The sequence below is a fragment of the Myotis lucifugus genome, unplaced genomic scaffold (genome assembly GCF_000147115.1).
Source record: "Myotis lucifugus unplaced genomic scaffold, Myoluc2.0 scaffold_23, whole genome shotgun sequence".
In the NCBI taxonomy this organism is placed as follows: domain Eukaryota; kingdom Metazoa; phylum Chordata; class Mammalia; order Chiroptera; family Vespertilionidae; genus Myotis; species Myotis lucifugus.
The window spans coordinates 4797265-4817450 of record NW_005871071.1 but is presented as its reverse complement, the minus strand read 5'-3'; the positions used below and the strand labels follow the sequence as shown (position 1 = coordinate 4817450).

General features: G+C 42.2%; 1 non-coding gene across 1 annotated transcript; it reads right to left on the bottom strand.

The window, feature by feature from the left end:
- Positions 1-12667: 12667 nt before the first annotated feature.
- Positions 12668-12774, bottom strand: LOC111825378. The gene has a single exon (XR_002828543.1). It is a non-coding gene; the product is annotated as a U6 spliceosomal RNA (small nuclear RNA).
- Positions 12775-20186: the final 7412 nt, after the last annotated feature.

Sequence of the window (20186 nt, the reverse complement as noted above, 5' to 3'; positions counted from 1 at the left end):
ATAGACTTTGAATTTCAAGATAGTTATCCTGAGCACTGTGAACCAAAATGTGTCACGATTCCCTAGCTCTTAGCTATATCGACAAAGGAAAACCTGCTTTTGCAGTTTGCTTATGGAAGAACCTGAGGCAGAGCTGACTGTCTGACTGATTGAGACACTGATTGATTGATTGACTAACATTCATTAAGCACCTATTATGTGCCTGGAATGAATGCAAAATAACAGAAGGCTTCTCCTCTCCAGAAACTTAGATGTCATAGAGGCAGAGAGGTGTTTAGTCTTTAAGATCAGCAGAAATCAAAGATGTCCTTGTACTACTTGGTACCTCCATGTACCTATAATAAATCAAACTTATTGGCTATACTTTGTAATATTTTTAGGTTTGGGGGACTTAGATTTACTGTTTCAGACAAATAACAATGTGAGTTATTTTTTGGACATTCTAGGGGGTTTCATGGCATTTAAAATGATATACTATTTAAAATTATTTTTTAGAATTAGGCTTATTTGAAAACAAATAAATATACACATGACTTTTGAATGGTCCCAAACTTGAACATGGAAAAGGAGCTGTTTGGCAGACAGATCTGCTTAAGTGCAAACCTCTACTGCATACTAATTATACATATAATGGAATACACATACTAATATACACACACAGATAGATAGTTATTATTGATCATGTATTAAAGAGTCTGAGATTTAGAAAGGACCTAAGTTCATGTAGTGAAAGCCTTCCACTTCTAAAACCTACTACTACAACTAATGATAATTATCATGATGTAGCAGTCATCTTGTGCACTTGCTACTCATGCACTGTGCATCAGGTGTTAGTTTCCATGAAGGCAGGAACTTGCTGCTGTATCCATAGTGCCTATCTTGATGCCTCCATATAGTAGGTAAGTGCTCAACCACTCATGTTGTACAAGTGATCGACATGTGCTTGGTTTTGGATGAGACACTTTGCATACATTATCCCACTGAACCATCAAAACCACTCGTGGTAGATATTACCATCTCTATTCTGCAGATGAGAAAGAAAGACTGAGAGAGGTGTTAGTCATGTGTTCAGGGCTAAAGGTTTGTTGTTATTGGAGGAGTGAGGATGGAAATCCGGGTCTTCTGACTTCTCACTCCAGGAGTTTTTCCATTAAATATCCACTGTCTCTGTGAACATGGACTCTTGTGTGTGCTAACGATCAAACTTGGATTAATGTCTATAAACAAGGTATGAATATCACCAAATTAATTAGTGGAGGTCATATTTACTTTTCACCAAGTGTCAACTTGAGTCATTTGTTTGAGTGAAGATTTCCTCAATTTACTGCAGTCAGTCACTGCTACCCCTCAGTAACAGGGAATGTGCTTGAATTTCACAAGTTTGTGTGAATTGCTATCTTGCATTTCTTAGCAAAGGCTGAGCCTCAGTCAATATTTTTACAGTAGACAGTTCTTTGGGAGACTGTGGGTGTTAAGCTAATAAATGACTATCCTTCAAACAGAATTACAAGCAATGCCCCAATTACTGAAGGTGGTTAACAGTCACTCTTTGTTTACAATGGCCCCATTGCACAAGTTGGTCACTGGCTGGACCATCTGAGTCCCCAGTGATTTACAAATCCAAAGGAAAGGGGATAACACATAAAATTTATTTTTCCACAATTTGAGGCATGAGCTTCCCTAGCATTTCAGAGCCCCTACATTTCTGTGATGGGCTTTGATTCAATCCAGCCTGAATGAAAGACATTTCATCACCCCAGAATGCATTTCTTTATTTGCCTTGGATCTATGATTCTGTCAGTATTGAGAGAAAAGAAAAATCAATGCTGCACTATAAACCTCGGGCTGCCTCTGGCCAACGTGGTCAGCATGGTGTGAGCAAAGGAAATGGCAGGGGAAAAAATTGACCGCTCAGCAAGAGTGTGGCCAGTAACGGACACAGCTCAGGGCTAATAACAGCTTGCAATTACACATGGAAAGCCAAAGCGTGTAGGGCATTCAGTGCAAGGGGGATGTAATACAATTTATTGAACTACCAGTTAGAGTTCTGCAGCTTCTCAATAAAAAAAGAACACCGGGCCTATATTCCTTAAAATACAGACTTATATGGTGCAGACAGGAGAAGGAGACTTGGAAAACCGGAAAACCTTATCTTAGCAGGAGAGCAGTCAGGAGACTATGACTATTTACATTTAAAATTAGGCCTGTAGCTAGCTACTTACCTACCCACCTATCTAATCAGGTTTGGTGCACAGAGAATTTTGGTCCCATTATAGTCAGTATCTGTGTGTGTGTGTGTGTGTGTGTGTGTGTGTGTGTGTACACTAGAGGCCTGGTGCACGAAATTTGTGCAGGGGGACGGGGTGGTTTCCCTCAGCCTGGCCTGCGTCCTCTTGCAATCTGGGACCCCTCGGGGGATGTCAGGCCTAAACCAGCAGTTGGACATCCCTCTCACAATCCGGGACACTGCATGATGCACCAGTGACCATACTTTTCATACAGGTGAAAGGCATCTTGCTGTTGTATGGGCAGCTACATTTTTTTTGCCCTGATTATAAAAAGTAGTACATAACATGATCCTTCTGAGGCAGTAGTACCATTTTCCCATCTTATGGATGGAAAAACTGAAGCAGAGAGAAGTTAAATAATTGGCTTTGTCACACAGTTATAAGTGTCAGAATCAGGGCTGACCACAAAATGTGCAAGCCAGAGTCCATGCATGTCATCGCTGCATCATCCTGTTTTTTCAGTGTTAGAGTAGCCTTGCCAGGTTTTAAATTTTAAATTTAAGAGACTATTCTCAATATATAGGGTAGGGTCCCTAGGTCTGGTTGGCGATCAGGGCCATCTGTGGGGCAACTGGTGGGTGGGGCGATAGGGGGACCCCCGCTGGCACCTGCCTTGGCTGGTGGCCTGGCACTGCCCACTGGCTGGCCCCAACCCTGATCACTGCCACCAGTCACCTCCCTCTGGGTGGGGGGGCGGGCAGATGCTCAACGCAGTCTGGTGGTCAGTGCTCATCATAGCGACTGTTGTTCAGCTGGCTGTTCCGCCAGGTCGTTCTGTCGTTCGGTCGATTTGTATATTAGGGTTTGTTTTTTTTTAGGATATATCTTCATAAATTTCCAGTTAAAGGTTCTGTTTCTAACTATATCTAAAATCATGTTAATGATAATGAATGGAGCAAATACATGGATGCTGACTTCTGACTGTATGTATTTTGTGGTAAAGTGTGTGGAGTTTTCTTGCCATGTTAAATACCTAACAGTGCTATTAATGTGTTTCATCCTGTCATCCATTTTCTCGACTCTTCAGTGAAGGGCCCCTTTCTTTTTGGTCTTGTATAAGCAGTGATTCTGAGAAACAGAACTCAGAATGACCAGCAGGTTCTGATTAGCCAGGAGAGTCCTCTGAGCGAGTAAGAAGGACATGGCTCTGAACACCGAGGCTGACGTTTCCTTTTGCATTGGGCTTAGGTGGGATTCATGGTTGTTGGGTGTTGAATTCTCCTGCTGGGGCAGAAGTCCCTCTCTGGTGTGAAAATATTTTCAGAGCCTGTTCTTCTCACTGGCTTTCCCATCTTTGCTGTTCTGCAGAGGCTCAGAGAGCATCCCCATGAGCCTCTGCTCCTTTCTGGGGCAGTGGCAATGGACTCAGTGTTCCTCAGAGCTCCACTAGGTGCTTGCATACACAGGGTTCTCCTGGGTCCCAGACTTTCCTTCCTTTTAATAAGTAGAAATTATCGAGAACCACATGGAGCAAACATATACTAATTAGTGTACATTTTTATGTAGATGAGTTTTGTGCATATTACCAGGAGAGATTAGCTAAAACCCCAGGCAGACCTCAGACCTTCTGCTATGGGCCTGCGTAGATAGCATTTTCTAAAGTAGGCTCTCGTAGCCATGGTAGAACTGTTTACTTGGCAATGAATGAACATCATTTAAGTATTCTTTCTTTTGAGATGGAGAATTTAAATTGATGCCAGCTCCAGGAGGGCTAGAATAGTTCCCCAGTAATTACATGGGGGTGGGGTGGATCCTCTAAGCTTGGGAGTGAATAACTTAATTTGGCACATTTACCCGAGGCACAGTACTGGGTTGGACAAGCCAATGTCAGCTTTGGGATGGGAAGGGGGAGGGTGGGCACCAGTGAGTGGGCAGAGAGCCATCTGTGAACTTCACATTTTGCTCTGGGTGGTTGAAGGCTATATGAAATCAATTGAACCAAACTAGGTGACCTGTAAGCGCTCTGTCCCCCTCATAGCAAAGTCAAATGTGGGTGTGAGTAGGACAAGAAATGGGAAATGGAGCGCTCTGTCCAGGTCCTGGCAAGTGTTGGAGTGGAATTCCTGTTGTCCATAGGCAGACACAGACATACCTTGATCTCTAAGAGCCAGACCCTTCCTTTCCTTGATTCTGTTCAGCACAGTCTCACCTCAAGACACACACACACACACACACACACACACACACACACACAGACACACACACACCCCTTCTTTTCTCTCTTCTCCATGGCATCAGACTAGTGGGGGTGTTCACACACATGCACAACTGCCCCCACCCCCACCCCCACACACAGCTGCTGACCTAGAGGTGTTAGCCACTCTGCAGCTGCTGTTCTTCTCACATTAATCTATAGGAATCAATGGACATTTCATTAGAGTAATCAAGTGCGGATGCATCCTGCATTTATATTCTGTCCCCCTCCCCACTGCTTTCACAGACTAATTGGTCCTACAGCCAAGAGTACATGGATATTTTTCCCTATAGATGAATGTCAAGAACGGTTTTTTACTGCTGGTTGAAATACCTATCAATATAGAGTCTGTATAAAAGCCTTCGCCCATCAAAGCCGCAGAGCTGTTGATAATACATTATGCACTCTTGGTTCTAATGCATCTCACTTCCTCTTTTACACCTTATTGCACATCCACGTGCCATTTATGTTTGTCTCATTCAAAGAATTAAGTAGCTCTGGCTGTCTTTGTCTTAATGTTTAGCCCCAGAAATACAGCCCCCCCTTTTGTGTATGTTGTCAATCATCACAGGACAGCTGTGGCAAGGAGCTGCAAAGGGAAGGGGCATGAGGTGCATGTGGGGGCTACACCTTTTGGCTCTGTTTCTTCCTACTTCGCCATTAAATGCATTTCTTCTGGTCAGGGCCATGTGCCAGGTGAAGGGCACAGAGAACATCTTTGTTCTGAGTAAACTTCTGTGACTGTGGTTTGATAAAGCAAACAGACAAAAGAGGTTCCTGCTCCCCTCTTTTGGAAACGAATGACTAGGCCTGCTAATGGTCAGAGGCTGATGGCAAAAGAAAGGTCAAACAGATAGAGTCTTGGCTTTAAAGTGCGCACACAACTGGAGGCGGTGGCTGAGCTGTGTGGTGTGGACTGGAATGATGACCGAGGGCCATGCTCATACCTGACCTGCCTCCCTAACCATGCCTGCTATGTGACATGACCAGGAAAACACTGGAAAAAGTAAAGGTGGGAATTTGTTCTTGGAGAAATCTGGCAAGCTTTGCTGACTTCTGGAAAGTGGGGAGGGGTGGGATTAGCCAACAGCCCCTTTTCTGAAGCTTTAGCTTCATGGAAAATGGAAGGAAGGGGTATGGGTGCTCTGATAACTAGTAGGGTTGCCCCGGGGAACAAACAGGAGACCAGTGAGGGGAATGTCAGAGCCAGTTGTAGGGAATTGGGGTAAATGAAAAATGGAAACCACAGGGCCAGGTTCTAGCAGATCTCTTTGTTTTACTTCATCATTATTCTTACTTCTACTTTTTCTACAAGGCAAATATTTGGAACTTGGGAGGAAGGTGACTAACTGCCCATGCCATTTTGCTTTGACCTGAGAGGTTACATATCACTGTTTCCAGACACTAAGTACAGTGAACTAAGAAATCTATGACCGACTTCCCTATAGAGTTAGGGTCCAGGGCCTCTTCTATCACTTTGTGTGTGACTGTGAGCAAGCCATTGAATTGTCTTGAGCCTATGTTTCCAGTATAAATGCTCATCCTTAGGACTGTTGCAAGGATTGGAATTTAGATACTCAAAATTGCGTTATGAAACGAGAAATGTGTAAATCTAAGGTATTATGTTTAATTATAATATAAAGTTTCTTTTACAATTCAAATATGCTCTTAATCCATGTGTGTTTGGTGTATATGAAGTGCCACATGTCACGAGACTTTCAACTACACTTCCTCATTAAATCCTCACAGTAGCCTATAGATGAGACGTATTAGTCATTTCCCATACTTTGTGGATGAGAGTTGAAGTCACCCAGCTTCCATGATGTGTTTCCTGATTCAGACCTCTTCCTATGGCTACTCAGGTACCTCCCCACCCTGCGCCTTGGGCAGTTGCTTCCACACCCCGCTCTGCTTCTAGCATTTGCTCTGCAGGAGTTGTCACCAATGGACCTGCTGATGAACCCTCAGTCCAGGGTCGGATCTCCTTGGGGTGTTATCCCATGGGGCTCCTAACCACAGCACCACCCCTACAACTCTACAGTGCTGCTCTGCTTTAGGGAAGGAGTCAGTGGGAGGCGGGTTGTCATCATCCAAAATAGAAGCATAATACAAGATGAGCTCAGGTGGCTTTCACAGGCTGCCTGGGGAACCCTTACTCTTAACAATTTTGTGTCCCCAGGAAATGCAAGTTCTAAACCACTTCTTGAGGCCTCTGTGAATCCAGCCAGATTGTAACTTGGGGTTTGCATTAAATAATAAACCAGAGAATGGTTCAAATGACTAGGGTTCTGGGCTGGTGATGACTATGGTGGTTGAGGCCAAGAGACTAGGGAGGATCCAGAAGCTTTGTTTTTGAGTTTTTAATGCAACAATGCCTGTTTGGAACACTCTTAAGTTGTTTGCTACCCTCTTACCTTTTGGCATTTGTACTACTAAGCTCTACAGTTTGGAGTCAGGGCTTTCTTGGGGGTCAATACAAAACAGGCTTCACCGCCTGTCTCTCAGATAGGTATGTCTCTCCTAAAATGTGTGTGCTGCATCTTGGGCCTTCTTGTGCTGCTCTCATTTCCCAGTCTCTGCTGAGTTGGGCCCAGTATTGGAAACTAGGTGTAAGGCTACTCCTAAATCTGCAGACCTCAGCCTGCCTCCAGCAGGAGGTTGTGGTTTGCAGAAGTGGAGGACATTATTTCCTCTCACGTATTTTTGGTGCTAGTGGGATTGCAAAAGTGACTGTGAAGAGCAGAAGTGACCCTCCTGTATGTACAGTCTCAAAGCCTTAGATATTCATGGATGCAAGATCCATAGATAAATATAGGAGCTAGGTTTTTGGAATGTGTCCCAAACTTTTTTGAAATTGACATTCTTAAAGGTAACCATGTGCCCCATTACCTCATGATAGTGGAGCTACCATATCTGGAAGATCCTGGGTGAGAAACCATTGGAGTGCCCCTATGACAGTGTGCGATTCCAGATCCAGTGGTTCCAAGTGAGCTGCATGACTTTGGGCAGATTATAGAATATTTCAAAGCCACAGTTTATCCATGAGTAAAATGGGGATAAAAATAAGGTGTTGTGAGGCTTGAGCAAGACAATATATTGTTGTTAGTATAGTGCTCAGAATATTGCCTCAATAAATATTGCCACTTATTATTATTCATAAGATTTTATTAGGATTAAATGAGATACTGTATAAAGCACCCAGCTAGCTCTTTGCATACAAAAGACACTTCTTAGCTATTAGGCAGCTTCCCTCAAAGAAAAGATAATTAAAAAAATTCTTATAATCATTTCTGTATGAACTTTCCCCTCCAAAATATTTATAGTTTGCCCAAGAGGGAAATGGAAGATGATTCCTCATCCCCCCTGACATCTTCTGAGACAGATTTCCCTCCCTTCACCTTATTTCAATGTCTGTGCAACTATGCACTTAAGTCTGTGTACATTACTGAGACAGTTTCTTTGAGGGAAATTGGAGCTGAGCGAAGGTTCTGGGGATTGCACAGTGCTTGGGCATGAGAATTCCAAGGGGGCTTTTCTCTGGTTTTAAAGGCAAACATCACTGGAACTCAGCTGATTCCCGAGGGCTGTGGGGGTCTGTCTAATTTTCTTCAGGAATTGGACTGAAAGTTGCTATGAAATTCTCAGTTCAGTGTCTGGCCTGTTCTCCCCTGAGCACTTCTGGCAGCTTGACTTAGTAATGTGGTGATTCATTTATTCACTAAATCCCTTGAACAACTGCTATCTGTTGTTATTCAGAAACAAATTCCTATTTATTACCATAGATGTTGGGGAGGTGAGGGGAAAATAGGAAGATATTTGGAGGATGAAACGTGAGGGAGAAACCAGTTCTGGAGGCTCTGAGAGTGAAACAATATGATGGAGGAAGCTGCTTTGGTGGGGGCTAAAATAGGAGGATCTTAGGGATCAGACAAAGGCGTTTGAAGGAAGAAATTCTGCAGAGGAGCCATTATGGAGCATATAGCTGAAGGAAGAGGCTGAGCAGAGAGGTGAAGAGGTGAGGGGTGTGGAGCACCTTGCATTGCTGGCTGGGAATGGGTGGCCAGGGAACAGACAGTGCTGCGAGCCAGGCCTTTGCACAGGAAGTAGCACCTTCTTCCGGACCTGCCCTGTATTGAGAAACACAGCAATCACTCTCCATGTTGTATTTCCTTTCTTATGTATTACTGACTGTCTTCTAAATGTTAGATATATTCTTAACAAGATCATAAACCCTTATAGCAGAAGCTGTTGCTGCCCCACTCACACCCCTTCAGCACTCACAGTTTCTGGAAAGGTTGATGGTTTCCTGTTGCCAGCTCCTATGACCCACTATGTGAGGGTCATCTGTGACTGTAGTAGCATGTGGGAGCTGCTGGGAGTGAATGCCCTGTGCCCCAGGTGCCCTCAGTAGCAACCTACTAACTAGCACACTCTGTATGACATTCTTTTTCTTCCCTCTCTTATTTCCCCTCTCTTTTGTCATTGCTTCTTGGCATCACTTCTAAAATAAATTACGTTTACTTAAATATTTGTCTCTGGATGTCTCTTGTAAAACCTATCAGAAAATAACCCTCATATGTAACCTTTTGTTCATACGTCTATTCTTGTTTATTGACATCTCAGGCTCTGTGCTAGATGCTGAGCTGGGAGAGTTTCTTTCTTGTCCCCATGCCCCCACTTCCATGACCACGGCTACCACTGCCACCACCACGGGATGTAGCAGAGTGCCTGGCTCACAGGAAGTGCTCAGCGAACACCTGCTAAGGAAACGAAATGAAATGCTTCTGTGCAAGAGCACTGCAGCACAGGTCTGGGGCTTCCTCATCAATCTTAGTCATGTTATTGTCTCACGGTGTGACCTGGAACAAGACACTGCCTATGTGGGTGTCAGTTTACTCATTGAAAAAGAGGGGGTTGAATGACATGATCTCTAAAGGGTAGGAATATATACAGTCCTAGAGTATGGATTATGTATGGTCATTCTTTCTCAACATGCGTGCCTTTGTCCTTGTGAATAGAAATTCCTGTACTGTGTCTGTGGCTCTGGTTGAGTTTAAATCTTTTTTTTGTTCTGTAGCAAAATCTGTTACATCAAAGCAAATAGAAAAACATAATACAATAACATTTTATTTGAAAACTAAATATTCATATGGCATTGGTGTTATAAATTCCTGTTTTTCTAATTAGGATGGTGAATTGAAAGTTGATATACATAAGTGGGTGGCATTCATGACTGGGAGTCTTCCATGCCAGGAAAAATGGAAATAAATCCTGGATAAAACCCCAGCCGTGCCTTTTATTCTTTGTCCATGGCAAAGGTTATTATGGAACAATGAGATGGATTGATGTCCCAGAAAGTGATGAGGGAGATCGGGGCCTGGCTTCACACATTGCAGGCAGTGCCCTCCACTCCGACCTGGAGGGCACCACCTCCCAGGGCAAGGGGGGCTCTGGTGCCACATCCATTAACTCCTTGGCTTCTCGTTTGAAACTGACAACGAGGTGATGTGGGCAACTACCCACATGGAACAGGACAGAGACCATCAGCTCATTCCACATGGGCCACTAGACAGCACCTAGAGGTAATCACATTCTGTCAGTAGTGACCTGGGTTGGATTCAAATCAGTGATTTAGGGGTGAAAGGCGCTGGATTCTATTATGAAGTGCCCTTAGCCATCTAGGGGCTGAAAAACCACCCTTTACCACAGTTAATGACAGAATCAAAAAAGTCAGTCTTGTTCTTTTCTTTCTTCTTTCTTTTTAAGAATTGAATACAATTTTGGATTGAGTTAAGAATGAATCCACCAATAGAACATGGTGGAGAAGATTGGTTAGTATGCTTCAACTAAGTATATTGCTGATGTACATGACACTTTCACAGTTTGTCCTTTTTACATCTTACCTTCTTCCTTTCTTAGCCAGAAGTTTTCTGAGCTGAATATAACTATGACTTGTTGTTTGAATCACATTTTTTTCCTTAAGGCTAAATTCATGAACCTCCAAAACAAACCTCCAGTTTGGAGATCTATAATGGACTCCCCAAGAATAGGGCATTCCACATGGTAGTCTCACAGAGCTAGTGCTTCCAGAACAGAACCCCAAAGCTGTTCAGCCTAAGCCAGGACAGGAGAGTTGGACAGACCCTAGACCTCGGGATGCCATGGAGCTGGAAGTGAAGAGAACATTCCCCACATGTGTTTGTTTTTACCTTCAGATGGAATGAAATGCATGCTTTGCAAACAAAACTCTTACTAAAGATCTAGGTGTCCATTTTGGCTTGCTTCTTTTTTTTCTCCCCTGCCCATTTGAATCTTAACCTTGTAACTAATGGCATGATTTTGAAAATAAATGAACAATTCAGCTAGGACTGTTTGCAAATTAAGATAAAATAACTAGAAAAGCAGTGGCTCTCTCTTAGAGACCAGTAGCCAGGATAGTAATAATGTTTTAAACTGTACAGTAGGGCTTTGAATCCTTTTGTTCTTAAACTATACAATCCCTTTAATCTAAGGGGGTTCAAAGGCTTTCTTAGATAGGCTCCAGCTGCCGTTGTGCAAGGTGCTGTGTGGTCAAGATGAAAATGAACATCCTCATTTTCCAGATGAATGTGGTGGAGTTGGGCTGGAAGTTGGCTCTCATTCCCAGCTATTTTACCTGCCTTATTGCTCCAGGGCCATGCTTTCACAGGGCTCCTGGACCAAGCATTGTGCTCAAGATAATTTCCAAGTCAGCCCTCTGCATGGCTGTGCAGAAAAAGCTTTAGCCACAAGGGATGATTCTGGGGTCCACTACAGAACAGAGACTGTGGCGACCTGCAGCAGGGTGGGATGTTTAGGAATGTCAGTCAGAAAGGTTTACATGGCCCTAAGTCCTTCTCTGAACAAGGCCTGAAATTCCACCCAGAGTTTCATCTCTTTTATGTTGACCCCAATTAAAATACAGCTGAACCCAAGAGAACGGTCATATATCTTAGTGTGAATGAATGGTCTAAGAGGACAAAATTAGGGGAGTAAGGATGAAGATGGATACGGAATAGATAAAGAATAAGGGAACTTGTTTTGGACACCAGCTAAGAAGGAAGATAGCGGGTAAAAGCTCTGGTAACCTCCTGGGCCAAAGAAAATGTTACCTACTGTACAATTTTGCCCAAATAGACTTGAGGTCAATTGGCTCTGCCCCATTGGGCTGGTGCACCCGTATTATGTGGTTCCCAAGCTGCTGTGTGCGTACTTTCAGACCATTCCAGTTGGGCTTCTCTGTGTACTGATTTAACCCTAAGTTGGCAAAACAGCTTACATGTGAAATGCTGGCTTACACTCAGCTCTCTTTGCAAATGAGTCAAGACATTGCATAGAGCTGAGAAAGATTGAATAGCAGCACTCAGAGAAGCATTTCAATGATGGAGAATGACTGTTATTTTGACAGGCTAGAGAGAAGGCATTTGTGCCGGGAGCTATTTGTAGATAGGGATTCACTATGGCCATTGCTGTAAGACAGCCCTGCGCTGGGGTGCATACTCTTGCCCCACCTCTCTCTTTCTATCCTTCTCTCACTTTTCCATTTCCTCATTTATATAGTGTGTTCAATTCACAAAGCATAAACATTCATGATCTAATTTTAGCTACACACAGCTTCCCTACAAAATTTTCAGAGATTTAACAAGCAAGTAAACATAAACGTCCCTTTCCTTCTTGCTTTGTTTCCCCACAAAGAGACTTGATCTATCTGTTCAGAGCCAAATGGATATAATTAGGTGAAGAATCGCTTTCTCTCCGTATCTGAGCAAATATGTTTTGCAGCACACCAATTTCTCAAGGGCAGTGGGCTGGGACGGCCAGTGCCTGCTGGGGGATGGCTGCTGACCTTCAGGCCAGGCCGACTGTAATTTGCAGAACACTGATGGTCCCAGGAGGCTTTTCAGGCTGGGCCACACAATCACACTGAACCAGCAGCCTGCTTCTGTCCAGCTGTACCCACCACCATACAGGACATGAAGATGTAGCTAACTAGACATCGGCACTGCTCAGACTTTGGAATTACAAATTGGGAAATAAAGCACCATAAGAATCCAGCCCTTTATACCGGAGCCAAAAAGCCTTGTTGTCTCTGTGGCACCCCTTTCCAACTATTTAACAGGAGGATCTCGGTAGATGTAGCACATACATTCCAAGGTGTTTTTTTTTTTTAAATATGGAATGCTTCATGAATTTGCATGTCATCCTTGTACAGGGGTTATGCTAATCTTCTCTGTATCATTCCAATTTTAGTATATGTGCTGCTGAAGTGAGCACTGCATTCCAAGTTTTGATTGCAGTTTATGTGCTTGTTTCAAAAAGTGATGCTTTAAGTGAACTTGATAATTGGATCCCAGTTATGTTAATGGCCTGAAAAAGGAATGCTGTCTACAATAATAAAGTCTACCTCAGGGTTGCAAAATTTTTTGACATGGGAGACTCCTGCCATCTCTAGATGAACAAAGTTGACTGTCTGCCAGCTGATCTGATTATCACAGCTGTTTTAATGACCAGGCTGGGTCACCACATGATCAGTCCAGTTGACTGCTGCACAATCAATTGAAATGATGAAAAATAATAGCAGATTGACTGGGCAGGGGTGGTTTCAGTTATGGTACCCACATACCTCCTTTGTGTATACACATGTGCTTGTGTGTTTGGGTTTGTTTGCATGTGAAAGAGTATGTACTCTGGTGCTGAAATTTTGTTCTCAATCCAGAAAAGTTAAAGACAGATAGCAATTGAAGACAGTTATGGCTTGTGGGCCAATTTAAGCCATGTGATGTTCAGGCAACATAAATGTCAGGGACAAAGTACTATAATCATTGCTATCACATATGGGCAATTAGATTAAATGTCAATGAAATATTAACTTCCCCATGTTTGTAGATTGGAATTTAAGGAAGAAAATTCTCTTGGCTCTACATTACATATAGAAAGTGACAGGAATGTAAATAAAAGGGCAGAGTATGATTTTTGAATGAGCTGGTTGTCAAACACAGTAACAATGAAACCATCCTTTGCACTATTTTTCCTGTCTGTGTGTAGGCACTTATCTTACTAGACACTGAGATTCTTTGTACCAATAATGATGTCTTCTTTTTTGTTCTTGATAACAACAGTAGCTAACAGAATACCTGTTATTGCCAGGCATTGTTTTACAGAATCAACTCACTTGACTTTCACAACAATGCTATAAGAAGAGTACTATTATTAAGCCCATTATATAGTTGAGGAAAATGTGCACAGAGAGGTTAAATATTTTGCTTAAGGTCACAGAGCTTGTTAGTGATGAATCCAGGACATATGTGGACAGGCTGTGGAGAACCAGAATGACTAATCTTCTGTTGATATAAGCTCATAACACTTGCCTTTTACACTAATGGTGTTTGATAGTGATTAATTTTCCATTTCTTTCTGACTTTCTAACTTCTTACTTCACTCTTAGATTTGATGTGGCTTATAAAAGTCTTACAGTAAAATGTAATTAAAAATTAGGGTTACCCCATATATAAAGGCAATAGAAATAAAGGGTAAGTGAAAGCTAGGTCACAAACATGCAGATCATCCTATATAATAAAAGGCTAATATGCAAATTGACCAAACGGTGGAATGACTGGTCGCTATGATGCACACTGACCACCAGAGGGCAGATGCTCAATGTAGGAGCTGTCCCCTGGTGGTTAGTGCACTCCCACAGGGGGCGCGCCACTCAGCCAGAAGCCGGGCTCATGGCTGGAGAGCGCAGTAGTGGTGGCGGGAGCCTCTTCTGCCTTCGTGGCAGCGCTAAGCCATCAGTTGGACATCCCTTGAGGGCTTCCGGACTGGGAGAGGGGGCAGGCCAGGCTGAGGGACCCCCCCCCCCCCCACCGAGTGCACAAATTTCATGCACCGAGCCTCTAGTAGAATTATAAGTAAATATACTTGCTCATTGAAGTTGAAGCTTCCTGGCAGCCAATGTAAAGAGATACCTGCTTAGTAACATGCTGACATTGCCCATAAGGAGGAAGTATTAAGAGTGGAGAGGGCAGAACATACTTGTTCCTTGGGGGAAACAAAGCTTTTTTTCTTTTCCATACATGACTGAAATACTTCTTTCTATATAACCCGAGTTATCATTTGTGACTGAAAACATTTTATTCTTTGTCACCTGAATTATCATTTATGATTAAAAACCTTCTTCTTTAAAACAAAGATTTTATTTTTCAATTACAGTTTACGTTCAATATTATTTTGTATTAGTTTCAGGTGTACAGCATAGTGGTTAGACCAGGGGTGGGCAAACTTTTTGACTCGAGGGCCACAATGGGTTCTTAAACTGGACCGGAGGGCCGGAACAAAAGCATGGATGGAGTGTTTGTGTGAACTAATATAAATTCAAAGTAAACATCATTACATAAAAGGGTACGGTCTTTTTTTTTTTTTAGTTTTATTCATTTCAAATGGGCCGGATCCGGCCCGCGGGCCATAGTTTGCCCACGGCTGGGTTAGACAATCATATACTTTCACAGTGTTCCCCCCAGATATTTCTAGTAACCACCTGGCACCATACATAATTTTAAAAATATTGACTATATTTCCTCTGCTGTACTTTACATCCCTGTGACTGTTTTATAACTACCAATTTCTACTTCTTAATCCCTTCACCTTTTTCACCCAGCCCCCCAAACCTCTTCTCTTCTGACAACTATCAGTATGTTCTCTGTTTCTGTGAGTCTGTTTCTATTTTGTTCTTTAGATACCACATATATGTGAAATCCTATGGTATTTGTCTTTCTCCGGCTGACTTATTTCACTCAGCATGATATCCTTTATGTTCATCAATGCTGTCGCAAATGGTAAGATTTCATTTGTTTTTATGGGCAAGTAATATTCCATTATGTATATGTTCTGCAACTTTTATCCACTTGTCTATTGATAGGCACTTGGTTTGCTTTTATATCTTGGCTATTGTAAGCAACACTGCAATGAACATAGGGGTGTATAGACACTTTTAAATTAGTGTTTTGGATTTTTTTGGATATATACCTAGAAGTAAAGCTTTTCTTACTCTATCTCAAAGATAGTTCTCACCCTTATCTACATATTGGAATTACATAGTGGTTAAATAGATAAATAATATCCTCAATAACTTTTTAGAAAAAAGCAATAGATTTTTTTTATTGTCTAAAGTTTTACATATGTCTCCTTTTTCCTCAATTGATCACCCACCCCCCCCGGCCATCCCCACCCCTGAGAGCAAGCCCCGACCGCCCCAGTGTCTGTGTCCATTGGTTATGCTAATATGCATGCATACAAGTCCTTTGGTTGATCTCTAACCCCTCCCTCCCACCTCCCATGCCATTTTTCTCTAGGTCTATTTTTGTTCATCAGTTTATGTTAATCATTATATCCCACATATGAGTGAGATCATGTGATATTTATCTTTCTCTGACTGGCTTATCTCGCTTAGCATATTGCTCTCCAGTTCCATTCATGCTGTTGCAAATGGTAAAAGTTCCTTCTTTTTTATAGTGGCGTAGTATTCCATTGTGTAGATGTACCACAGGTTTTTAATCCACTCATCTGCTGATGGGCACTTAGGTTGTTTCCAAATCTTAGCTATTGTAAATTGTGCTGCTATGAACATAGGGGTGCATATATCCTTTCTGATTGGTGTTTCTGGTTTCTTGGGATATAGTCCTAGAAGTGGGATCACTGGATCAAATGGGAGTTCTATTTTTAACTTTTTGAGGAAACGCCATATTGTTCTCCACAGTGGCTGCATCAGTCTGCATTCCCACCAGCAGTACACGAGGGTTCCTTTTTCTCAAACTTGATTTTTATAGTGACTTTTAAAAATTAAAGTACAATTGACATATAACATTTCATTAGTTTTAGGTGTATAACATAATGATTTGATATTTGTATATATTTCAAATTGATCACCACAATAAATCTAGTTAACATCCATGACCATACATAGTTAAATTTTTTTTTCTTGTAAGAGATATGGAAACAACCTGAGTGTACATTGATGGATGAATAGATAAAGAAACTGTAGTGTATAAAAGTATAGATAATTTCTGCCCTGAAACTACTTGGTTATTTCCTCAGGACTATTAGAAGTCTTATTATGGCTTTGCCAAAATTTGTCCAAATAGATTGATTTTAGAAAATAATAGTTTAGAGCAGCAGTTCATTGACACATCCAAAGTCTCTTGCGATGGAATGTGGATAACTGAAGCCATTATTTGGGTAACTTAAGTAAAATATGAATTTGAGGAATTATCCTGGAAATTTGATTAAAATAATATTTTTGGTTTGAATTAAAAATATTTTCTTCACTTACTAAGAGGGTGTCATAAAAATTGGTTTCTTTAAAACTGCATTATGAACATAATAGTTATAGCTTGACATTTCATCATACTAGCCTAAAAGAACATGAAGATTATGCCTTGTACTGAAAATAAGTATAATCTATAGTAATAATAGCCTAGGTGGTTGTCATACCCTCACGCATCATGCCCTAATGTCGTCACAAGATGGCCATCACAAGATGGCTGTCACTAGATGGCCGCACGCACAGGGGAGGCGGGGCCCAGCGGAGGAGGTGGGTTGCAGCAGGGGAGGGCAGTTGGGGGTGATCAGGCCAGCAGGGGAGGGCAGTTGGGGGCGATCAGGCTGGCAGGCAGAAGCAGTTAGGGGCAATCAGGCAGACAGGCAGGCAGGTGAGCGGTTAGGAGCCAGCGGTCCCGGATTGTGAGAGGGATGTCTGACTTCTGGTTTAGGCCTGATCCCACAGGGGGTCCCAGATTGAAGAGGGTGCAGATTGGGCTGAGGACCACCCCACCCCCCATGCATGAATTTTGTGCACCGGCCCTCGAGTAAATATAATAATAGTTAAGATGAATATAAATAATACATCTGTCGGGCACAATGCTAAGCTCTTTTGCATATTATCTTAAGCCTAGTAATCATATAAAGTAGTTATTATTCCAGTTTACACAACCCTCTTCTTGCCCAGAAATTAAACGTTAATCAACTTGCAAAGTCCTCATAGTTGTAAATGACAGAGTAGAGATGGAGCCCAGGTTGGTCTGACCCAAAAGTAGCTAGGGCTTAACCACTGAGCAGCACTCTCTGCATGACCAGGACAAAAGTCAAATCCCCCAGAAACAATAATTTTCCCAGAACCTATTTTATGTTTCTCCTAAAGATGTTTTTCATGAGGAGTATTCTGTTTCATAGAGTATTTCAACTAGAATGACTGGAAGGATAATTTAGATTAGGATTTTCATCCTCATGTTTAATGTATTTTTTCATCATCGCTCCATTGTAAAAATGAAAAAAAAAAAAGGCTCTTGAGACAAAGAAAAAAAAAAGTATTTTGCATCCAGGCACCGGGGCTCATGGAAAAATGAGTTGTGATGTGAGAAACCAATCCAGCCATGTTCAAGGCTCACAGCCAAGGTTATAGAATATCTTTATTTTCACCCTTTAGCCACAGCACAGTGTCAGCAACATAACGTCTAAAACTCTCAAGATACGGGGTAAGTTGGGGGTCTTTCTTGAATTTCCATGGCTGCAACTGATGCATAATGGAACTCATCACATGTGGCCTTCCTCTGTCTTGTGTCACCAATATAGAGTGGAAAGCTAGATGCCATAGATATCATTGTTATGGAAAGCAGAAATTATCCCTGTAAAGGTTTTGAAGTCAATACAAAGTTTCTGTTAAAGTACATGAAATTCTTCTGGTTTATAAATAAAGCCCTGGTTTCTCTCTTGGTTCCTCAGAACAAGAGTATCAAATTCTTTCCCTGTGTCACACCTTTCAGTATGTTGATTTCCTCAGAAACCCAGAATCCCAGAGAGACAGGTATATGTTTAAAATACATCTGTGAAAAAATGGTATACATCGAAAGCCAGTCTTGTGGTTAGTGGGTAAAAACATTTTGAAGAAAGGATTCTAGAAGGGAACAATAGACTTTATTCTTGTCCCATTTTATAGACACATCTTTGCCTTCAAAAAGGTATTTGTGAATGGAAAAGATGAACATATTTGTAACCTGGGATCCTCTAAGAGGCTCTTAAGGGGCCTGGTTAGGAGCAAATGGATCTGGTTCTTTTCATCTACTCTGACTTCTCTTGTTCTGTTGTGAGTGTGAGGGGTTGTGAATGTACTAATAGCAAGAGGGCAAGGTTCTGGGAGATGCAAGAAATAAGCTGCACCTTAATGCAAATACACTTAGGGCTGGAGTGACATCTCAAAGGCTGCCTTGGATAATAAAAACCTTTTATAGAGGGCTTCTAGGGAAAATGCACAATAGAGGAGGAAACATATTACTTGTTTCTTTTTAAAAAAAATCCTCTTAAGAATCCATGATGTCCATTTTAGTCCTGAAGTGGCCGGAGCCTTGTAGAAGCGGAGGGGAAGGACAGGTAGCCTCTTACCTCAGAGCAGCATGACGCTGATCACCATCTTCTCTTCAGTGGTCATGTGGACAGGACCCTGGCCTGGGAAGAGATGGAGGACTTAGTTTTCAGGCTCATTTCTGGTTGCTAGTGGCTGTGCTGAAACTGGTCTCTTTCCTTTTGTAAAACCAAGGGTCTCTCCAGTGATTAATTGGATATGGAAGTGGGAATATGCATGTTTAATGGCAGAGGATCTCTTTCCAATTGATATTATAAATGTGGTAGATAGATAAATAAAATTGCTCATGGCTCAAGGGAAGGCCACCTGGTCTCCCTACTTTCATATATATTCCCAGGATATGAGTGGATGGTGGGATATAGTAGGCCGAGGGGGATGAGTTGTGAGGTTGACTCAATAAAAGGAAGCAGCAATGTGATTTGAGGACTGCCTCTCTTTGGGAACTCTTCCACAAATCTGCCCTCTCTTCTCCATGCCCATTGTCACCATGCCACCCAGGCTACCACCATCTCATGCTTGGGCTCTAGCCTCAGCCCCCTAAGTCATCTCCCTGATTTCACCTTCCCCTTACCAAACACATCTCCTTATTGCAGCCAAAGGAACCAAACTGAAAGCTCTCAAGTGCCTTCTCCTTGCATGTAGAAAGAAGTTTAGAATCCTTACCTGGCCTTGTAGGCTCAGAATTAATTATTTCCCAGTCTCCAACCCTTATGGATTCCTCCTTGTTTTTGTACCATTTGGCCACTGAGGACATTGCTCAGTTTCTCAAACAGGCCATGTGTGCTTTTATCCCAGGTGCATGCTGCCTCTTCTGCCTGGAATGATCTTTCTCCCTTTGAAGCCCCACCCACTTTCTGGCCCCAGTTAACCTAGCTGACTTCTACTTATCCTTCAGGGCTCTGTTTAAAAGATAGGTTATTTTTTTAAATTTAAATTCTTTATTGTTTAAAGTATTACATACGTCTCCTTTTTCCCCCATTGGCCTCTCCCCAGCCGCCCCCACCCACCCAGCACATGCCCTCACACCCCCATCCCTGTCTGTGTTCATTGGTTATGCTCATATGCATGCATACAAGTTCTTTGGTTGATCTCTTACCCCCTCCCCCCACCTTCCCTCATAGGTTGAACAGTCTGATGCTTCTATGTCTCTGGTGCTGTTTTTGTTCAGTTTATGTTGTTCATTATATTCCACAAATGAGTGAGATCATGTGATATTTATCTTTCTCTGACTGGCTTATTTTGCTTAGCATAATGCTCTCCAGTTCCATCTATA